The 9934-nt window shown below is 37.1% G+C and overlaps 1 long non-coding RNA gene across 1 annotated transcript; it reads left to right on the top strand.

Annotated features, from left to right (window-relative positions):
- The first annotated feature begins 1279 nt into the window (after positions 1-1279).
- Positions 1280-7740, top strand: LOC126809900 (uncharacterized). The gene is made up of 2 exons (XR_007674980.1): positions 1280-1403; positions 4936-7740. It is a non-coding gene; the product is annotated as an uncharacterized LOC126809900 (long non-coding RNA).
- Positions 7741-9934: the final 2194 nt, after the last annotated feature.

Below are 9934 nucleotides of genomic sequence, written 5' to 3'. Positions count from 1 at the left end.
GAGACTATGTTTTTATCGTACCGACTTTAGTAAGGATGATAGCGACTAGGCCGAAAATTCAATCGCTAAATTCTCGGTTCGCAGTGGATCAATTTGACTGAAATTTTCAGCAAATTAACATTACATTATCTAGTCTATTATAGTGACAACTGACAGCTTTTTATCTAATCTCCCATAATGTATATTTAAGGTCAAGTTTTGCGAAATGAAATGGGGTTTAACGTCCTACTGTTCTGCCCCAACTGGGATAATTAAGTCGGGCATACGCCATACAGTGTGCTATGAGGGAAATTTTGCCCGGACAGCGGCACTACGGCCTACTCATATCGAATTCCAACTGCCAAAGGATCTTTTACGTACACTCCAATGTGTACACGGGATCTCGATTTTACGTCCCATCCGAACGACTAGACAGCTGACAAGGGGAAATCACGTCAGAAAATCTCGATGAACTTTCTCGGCCAACACCCAGAGCGAACCCGCGGCCTCCAGACTAGCAAGCCAGTGTTTTTTTTTTCAGATACATACATTCAAATGTGTCAAACAATATAAAATTAAAAATCAAACATTAAAAGACAATTATATCACAGACTGAAAATAAACGATATAACTATAAGTAAATAAATCACAATATTTTAACATGGTTATTGTCTAAAACACTAGAAGGGATGAAGGAGAAAAACTCGTGAGCGAACCCGCGGCCTCCAGGATAGCGAGCCAGTGTGTCACCCACTTAGCCATCTTGTCTCCCTGCAAAGATCTATCTGTTTATCGCCAATACAGCAGGGAAGACTAATGAAATAAATAGTATTTTGAAGACTCTGTCGCTTTAAAGTAAAACTTAAAGAAGAGAGAGAGAGAGAGAAATGGGGTTTAACGTCCACTCGACACAGACTAGGTCATTTCGGGACTAACATATGGTTTATATTTATTTCAATAATTCGCTTGCGCGTAGGGGTCTTTAGCAGTGGGAGGAAACCGGAGGACTCGGAGAAAACCCACGAGGTTGGACAGGCAACCCTACTCCTTGTCACGTACAACCGGGGATTCGAAACCACGCCAGTTGAAAACTTAAAGGAATGACGATATAAATATCCATATGACAAATGTTAATTGGGCCAATGGACCGAATATAAATACAAGTTTGTGTAAATTGAACGTTAAACACCCCCTCTCCTTCCTCCGCCCGCCTCCCCCCTCTCTCTCTCTCTCTCTCGTGTGCATTAACTGCTGGCTTTGTTTCTGTTATACCCGTTGCTAAGGTAAACAAAACAACCTAGACAGATAGTCGTTTGACATGTGATATCTGATCTTTTAATAGTGAAGCAGTCCAAAGAAAAGACGTAATAGCGACACACCAGTCGTGTAATAAATATATCAGGCTATATTGATAAATATATCACGTAAGTAGTAATTTTTTTCAAGACGGCTTAAACGAAATGAACTGTGTGTGTCTACAACGTCCCATAAAAAAAAAGGAATGAAATGGGGAGAGAGAGAGAGAGAGAGAGAGAGAGAGAGAGATGGGGTTTACCGCCCACTCGACACAAACTAGGTCATTTCGGGACTAACATATGATTTAATTTTATTTCAATAATTCGCTTGCGCGTAGGGGTCTTTAGCAGTGGTAGAAAACCGGAGGACCCGTAGAAAACCCACGAGGATGGACAGGCGACCCTACTCCTTGTCACGTACAACTGGGGATTCGAAACCACGCCAGTTGAGAAATGAAATGGGGTTTAACGTCCTACTGTTCTGCTCTGACTGGTCTAATGAAGACGGGCATACGCCATACAGTGGGCTATGAGGGGAATTTTGCGTGGACAGTGGCGCTACGACCTACTCTTATACCGAATTCCAACTTCCAAGTTATCTTTAACGTACACGCCAATGTGTACATGGGACTCCGGTTTATCGACCCATCCAGTGTGCAATGAGGGAAACTGAGCCCGGACAGTCCCGCTACGGCCTACTCTTCCATCGAGTTCCAACTGCTAAGGGATCTCTTACCTCCATGCCAATGTGTACACGGGACCTCGGTTTTCGTCCCATCCGAACGACTAGACAGCTGTCCTTGCTAGACCCTCCGTCCTTCATCACTGACAAGGGGAACCACGCCGGGTCTCATAAAGAACAGTTTAAGAGTCATGATATTTATCACCCAATAACACATTCTACAGTGGATCATAATCCGTAAGAGATATCGTTTACATGAATTTGATTGGTCAATTAAAAAGGAACTACTCTTTGGATCCAATAATATTGTTGGAGAAAAGTTCTCGATTGCCATAAACACTACTCCTCATACGAGAGAGAGAGGAATGGGGTTTAACGTCCACTCGACACAGACTAGGTCATTTCGGGACTAACATATGGTTTAATTTTATTTCAATAATTCGCTTGCGCGTAGGGGTCTTTAGCAGTGGGAGGAAACTGGAGGACCCGGAGAAAACCCACAAAGTTGGACAGGCAACCCTACTCCTTGTCACGTACAACCGGGGATTCGAAACCACGCCAGTTGACTCAATGACAGGCCTCGTGATACAGCGCGCGCGTGCTAACCATTCGGCCCCCCCCCCCCTACTCCTCATAAGGCGGTGACATTGATTAGTTTGTTTATTCAATCAAAGAAACACCAGGTCAATATATAGGACTTTGCAACGGGTGACTTGCTGTCAAAATATGATGTAACACTACGCCTAAATGTAGTCAGGTTCAGTAAAATTTAATCTATACCAAAGAGTTATATTCATTTATTTATGCGCGTTAGACACTCGTCTGTTTTACATTATCGACTAGGAGATTCTCTATATGTTCAGGAATACGAATTGTATACCAAAAACTAATTCAAACCTGTTTCCATATAGCCACAGTAATTATTAAATCCGAGGAATTTCAAATTATCAGAAGTATTCTAATAGGTTTGTACACAGTGGTAGGTGGTAGGTGGCCCTATGGTCTAACGTATGCACTTTCAGGGCCTATTTTAACGTGCCTACAGACACGGACGTGCCTCGAAATGAAAAATCCGTGCTTGGAGAATCTAAAATTCATGCTTTGAAAAGATGAATTCATGGTATGTTATGTATCCTTGTGAATCTGAAAAGATTGCATGAGGAAATTTAGCAAGTGTGTCATTAACAATCATTGTGATCATCAATCAATGCGTTTGGTTTCGATTCAATTTCGTGGATTGTATGTAAATGTCGAAAAATAAAGCTGTTGTTGACGCAAGTAGTCAGCTGCATGTTACAGTAAAGGTTCGTCTGCTTTTGGGCGTTTCTTTGGACTGTCAATGATACCGATACGCAGCTATAAATACAAATGTCAAATATGCAAATTTTAATTTAGGCCTCAATTTTGACCGTTTTAGATGTTGAGGATCAAAAGATCTTGGTTGAATTCGATTTTGGTGCATCTGCTTGGATTATTTCCTTACATACACACACTGAGTGTAACAAAATTTGTGAGCTTTATATTGTGATGAATTGAGAACACGGGAGCAAGAATCATGTCGATAATCAGCATTCCGCGACCTTCTGTTCCTGAGTTAAGCCCCCTCGAAAACCTTGTGGCAGCGACAGGGGCTTGCGTTTTAACCGTGTTTTATTTTTTCACATTTGATGTGAAGTATTTGGGGTCATGAGGCGACAAACCCCATCGAGTTACCAAACTTTGCCAAAAACCTTGTGCACGCGATATAGGCTACAGTTTCATATTCGATGTGAGACATTGGGACAATGAGAGGTTGAGCCCTATCGATTTTCCCTGTTCCCTATCCATATCTTACAGAATCTCGGCGTATCGTGTATGCCAACCGCTTGTTTTGTTATAGAAGTGTAAGCGTGGTACTTCTGGTGAGCCTTTGTTTTGTCACAACTAATTGGTCACGATTTCAGAAGGTTTATTCCAACACATTAGAGCTAATAACGGTGATGGAAGAAGCTAAATTGAGCTACCAAGTTCTGTGTGGAAAATCGCGAGTCACGTTTTGGAAATTTTGTTGGAACCCAAAGGGGGGAAACCCAATCAAAAAACTTCCATCTCCGGAAACCGTGCTTCGTCAATAAAACCTTAAAATAGGCCCTGTGCACTTTAGATTCTAAGGTCTGCTCTTGAGTCAAATGGTGTGGGTGGTATCGATTCCCCACTTGTACCTGACAAACTCTCCCGATGCTGTTACTCTTACCCGCAACCGAAATATTGAAATAGAATTGTCCTTTGTTAGTCCTGACATGAGTTAGTTTTTGTTGAGTGGACGTTACCCCCCCCCTTCCCCTCTCTGCCGCCCCCCCTCTCTCTCTTCCCTTCTTTCACCCTCTTGCTCTCCTTGTTTTTAGATAGGACGTTCCAAATGCAGATGAACAATAAATAAACCCTACACTTCATGTTAAAGACAAAAATCAAATGGGATGTAACATCCTACTATTATTCACCAACAGTTTTTTTATCCCATCCAAACTACTAGACAGTGTTCCTTGCTAGACCCACTGTACTGAACCGCTTACAAGGGAAAACAATGCTGAAAAATCCCGGGATCGAACCCGGTACCTTCTGGTTAGTGAGCCAGCATCTTACCCACTGGGCGGGGGAGGGAGGAAGGGGTGGATGGCCGAATGGTAAGCACGTGTGCGCTGTATCATAAGGCCTGTCATTGAGTCAACTGGCGTGGTTTCGAATCCCCGGTTGTACGTGACAAGGAGTAGGGTCGCCTATCCAACCTCGCGGATTTTCTCCGGATCCTCCGGTTTCCTCCCACTGCTAAAGACCCCTACGCGCAACCGAATATTATTGAAATAAAATTAAACCATATGTTAGTCCCGAAATGACCTAGTTTGTGTTGAGTGGACGTCAAACTCCATTTCTCTCTCTCTTACCCACTGAAACACTGTGCCCGCTATGTAAAATAATCAGAAAATATTAATATATTTGTAGATGAAATGTCTGAAATACGTGGGATAACAGTTGAAAATGAGAAAAGTAAAATGTCTGAAGATGAGATATCAACTGTAGATGATCGGATAACAATTGAAGAAGATCGGATATCAACTGAAAAACGTGATATTAAGAAAAGTAAAAATAGGAGGCCGATTAAAAAACGCGAATCTGTGAAAAGTGATAATAAACCCGTCTTCTCCAATTGCTATTATCCTCCGGTAGACGTGAGTCTATATAAATATAAAAAAGCACCATCGCCGTCTTTCGGCCTCAAGCATCGTCGGGAACACGACTCAGCGGGTCCAGGTCCAGTTTATTATTGTCGCAATTGGAACTTGCTTAAATCCCACGGTTTCCCGCAATCGCTTGGAATACGTACTACAATTGTCCCCCTTACTCCATTGGATTAAATCGCACACTCACTTGCCGTGTACATAGAAAATCTCCTACGAGTCTTTTTTTGATATCAAAAAATATCAACACAAGTCGATAAAGTAAAAAAAAAACCCAACATTTTCTAAGGTTGGGTAGTTCACAGATCTGGTTGCAGACATGATTGCAATGAATGCATGTGAGCTGACTGCTCTGTTGTCGTGATTTGATTGATTGCGAGTTTTAGTTTTTACTTTATCGACGAGTGTTGATATTTGTTGATATCAAAAAATACGAGTAGGGGATTTTATTTATCATCCAATCCTTTCTTACATGCACAAATAGATAGATATAATTCTTTGCTAAAGATTTCACTTTTACTGAACCTGATTACATTACGACGTAGTGATACATCATTTTTTTTGACAGAAAGTCAACCATTGCAAAGTCCTTTATATTGACCCAGTGTTTCCATCAAGGTCAATTAAAAAAAAATAGTTCATTTTTGATAACAAAGCAGTTATACTTTTAATAAAAAGATGAACTGTTCTTTGAAAATAAAGAAAAAGTAGTTCCTTTTAAGGAGATATCGCAGTGGGTTATGAAATTTATCACACACGCGATATCTACTGTAGAATGTATTATTGGGTGATATAAATACACAGTTTATGACATATGGTTTTGATTAGAGCGTTCGTTTGTAAATTAGTTTGAAATACACATCTGACGTCATCTCGTGCTATTCGAATTAATTTTATACTCTAGATGAAATACAATCTGGTTAAAGCGGAAATTGCAAATTTTTAAGTTATATTTTTAAAATTTATGAAAATAAAGCCTGAAAATAGATGGTATCCATAAACAGTCCTACCTTGTGAAAGAATAATCCTATTAATCCCATAATTCACTATTTCCAGCTGAGAAATTGGCAAAAATATAATTTTCCTCTTCATTGTCAAACGTTTGAATATCGCTACTCCATGGTGGAGAATAGAAAACAAGGGAGGTAATTGTGTTATTTTTTTTTACTATGTAAATGAATCTTAAGTGTGAGAATGACACCTATGATCGTATAATTGTGAGTTGACAACCTATTGAGCAAAAGACATAGAAATAATTACGTTTTGACTTTCTTAGAAAATTTGCAATTTCCGCTTTAAAACACGGATCCTATTTCGTTTCGTTTTTATAGTTCAAAATTTCGTTTTACTTGTCTTCAGTGTAGGCCATCGAAAGTATAAAAGAACGAAACGAAATATAGATCTGTATTTTAATAAGATTGGATGAAATATTGAATTCGCGTGGTATTTACATTGAAATTCATTCGCGGAATAGCATCGGTATTTTAAGTTGTGTAATGGTCTCGAGCTAGACTTGAGTTTATTGTAATTTAATGAGCGAATGACCACACCCATTATTATTGAGTTTATTGTAATTTAATGAGCAAATGACCACACCCATTATTATTGAGTTTATTGTAATTTAAAGATACATTATGGGAGATAAGATAAAGAGATGGCAGTTCTCGCTATTATAGTTAAAAACTAGATAGTGTAAAAGTAATTTGCTGAAAATTTCAGTCAAATTGATCCACTATGAGCCGAGAAAGAAGCGGATGAAACTTTTGCATAGTCTCGGTCATCATTACTAAAATCATTAATATAAACAGCATAGTCTCGATTATCCGCTTTTATTGATCTAATTATCAATAGCCGTTAGCGGCATATAGGAATCTAATCCAGCCAACATCGAAGGCTAACCTTTGCATCGAGAGTTTATTATGGTCTGGATAAGTTAATTAATGTCTAATTGATAATTTAGATAACATTTCAGGCCTAAAGAAAGACTTGTAATAAGCAGATTTTGCTCTTGCATAATGCTAGTTTAATAAGCGAAATGCCACACCCATTATAATATTGATTTTATTGTAATTTAATAAGCGAACGGATGCATACATTATAATAATATTGACTTTATTGTAACACAAGCCTGTAACCTTTACTTAGTATAAATCATAATACATGCATATAGCCACGAATAATTAATAAGTTTATATAAGTTATACTAGGTTTATATAGTCCATTATTATATATCATTAAAGATATCATTATATATCATTAATTATTCACGAAGCCGTCTAACTAACTAATTATCTTGGCTGTGAAGTAGTCTATTTGTTATTATTGTTACGTAGTCCCGAAATGATCTAGTTTGTGTCTAGTGGACGTTAAACCCTCTCTCTTTTTGTTATTATTGTTATGAAGCAGTCTAACTATTTGCTATTATTGCTGTGAAGTAGTCTAACTATTGGTTATTATTGTTATGAAGCAGTCTACCTAAATAATTGTTATTCTTGTGAAGAAATCTAATTCTTTGTTTTCTTGCTGTGATGCAACTTGTGCTCAAAATAAACTTAAACTATGGAAACGACTCTTTTTCGTGGAGTTATTACTAAAACTGGGTAGAACACACTCTCTCTCGTTTTTCTATCATTTTTAAATTAAGCAGAGTAGATACAACCCAAAAGGGTGAAGCAGGTTACAAGACGGAATAACGTGCCTTGGATTATGGGTCTCTCAACCACCTCTCTCCGAAGTTTTAAGCTCCCTTTCAACTGGAAAATAGTTTTCAACACTCTCAAGCAGTGTCAAACAGCGATTCAGAAATGCTGCAATCCGAATGTTCCATAAAGCACACAATTTAGGAGCCCTTACTCCCTCCGCCAACTATATATTTATATTGGATTTTGTGCCATCACTGAATCTTGTTCCTAATTCTGAATCAGCGTTCACCATGTCCCCCAGGCGACGCCCATCCTTAGCTCTTTTACCCAAATAGATACCCCAGATTTCTTTCTGGATGTTAATGTGTTTTATAATCACTTCCTAAGTTAATAGATCCATGTGTTTTATAATCACTTCCTAAGTTAATAGATCCATAGTCTGGATCGCTCCAAGAATAGCTAAAAGGTCAGTTGAACACTTACATAAAGTAAAACATTGCCAACAAAAATGAGTAGATTGCCAAAAGTACGTTTGCAACTGGCCGTGACTAAAAGCGTCTATGCGTCATCAAATTTTCCATGGCGTAATCCACTTTAATATGCACTTATATTGATTTTTAACATTTGACTAAGAAAACAAAATAACAACGCTTGATAATCTCATAGCTTGGATTCAATCGGATTAAAACAGAGACATCGATGTTGTTGATGGCAAATAAAAATGGCGACAAATTTTCTATGTAGCAAGCAACATAGATAGATGGGATTTTCAATCTATCATATCTATGTAAATGCTAACGGAATTGATCCATTTCGGAACGATATTCCTCTTAGAGAATCAACTTTCACAACCTGAATAAAACACAGATCCTATGTAGCAAGCAACATAGATAGATGGGATTTTCAATCTATCATATCTATGTAAATGCTAACGGAATTGATCCATTTCGGAACGATATTCCTCTTAGAGAATCAACTTTCACAACCTGAATAAAACACAGATCCTATTTCGTTTCGTTTTTTTATAGTTCTAAATTTCGTTTTAGTAGTCTTTACTACACTAGGATCTAGACGAGTTGTTATATAACCCAAGTTCTGGTTGATGTGAGGAATTAGCCAATGAATCGGTCGGTTACGACGAGTTCTTGGCATACGGTCCATGGAACATTAGGGTACCCCAATAGAAACACCATCGCTGATTAGTTAATCAAATGTCTGACGTTATAAGCTCGTATGACCTCCTGACGCCATGTTCCATTACAACCGGTCAGATCGTCAGGTAGTGGAGGCCATCGAAAGTATAAAAAACCAAAACGAAATATAGATCTGCATTTTAATCAGATTGCAACTTTCACGATATTGCAAAAGATACCAATGGCGCTAAAATCATCTTTAAGACCAATTTTCTTTCTGTAATAAAGATTAAACTACAATGATTGTTTTTGTCTTCTATTTTAGAAAATTATTAAAATTTATCACACTCTTGTTCTTGTCTAATCGTCATTTGAGGAATTTTGAATACAATATTGTGAAAGTTAAATCCCTAAATGGATTATCCGTCCAAAATAGTTCAATTCCGTTCAGTATTTTCAAAGTTATGATTAATTGAAAAAAAATTTGCAATATTCAATATATAAACAACTCCACGCCACCTGAAAGCCAGGAGTAAAATCTTTTGATGGGCTTCTTTTGATGCGCCTGTTTCGATTCCGATTGAATGTAAACTGACAGACTATGTACCGTTGATATCTTGTTTTCTTTTGTTTTTAATTAGATGTTAAATAATAAATTTTTAATTAGATGTTAAATAATCAATTCTTAATTAGATGTTAAATAATCAATTTTTAATTAGATGTTAAATAATCATTTTTTTAATTAAATAATAAATTTTTAATTAGATGTTAAATAATCAATTTTTAATTAAATAATCAATTTTTAATTAAATAATCAATTTTTAATTAAATAATCAATTTTTAATTAGATGTTAAATAATCAATTTTTAATTAAATAATCAATTCTTAATTAGATGTTAAATAATCAATTTTTAATTAGATGTTAAATAATCAATTTTTAATTAGATATTAAATAATAAATTTTTAATTAAATAATAAATTTTTAATT

This window comes from Patella vulgata, chromosome 2 (assembly GCF_932274485.2).
Source record: "Patella vulgata chromosome 2, xgPatVulg1.2, whole genome shotgun sequence".
In the NCBI taxonomy this organism is placed as follows: domain Eukaryota; kingdom Metazoa; phylum Mollusca; class Gastropoda; family Patellidae; genus Patella; species Patella vulgata.
Note: the sequence above shows the minus strand (reverse complement) of the source record. Positions and strands in the feature narration are given on the sequence as shown.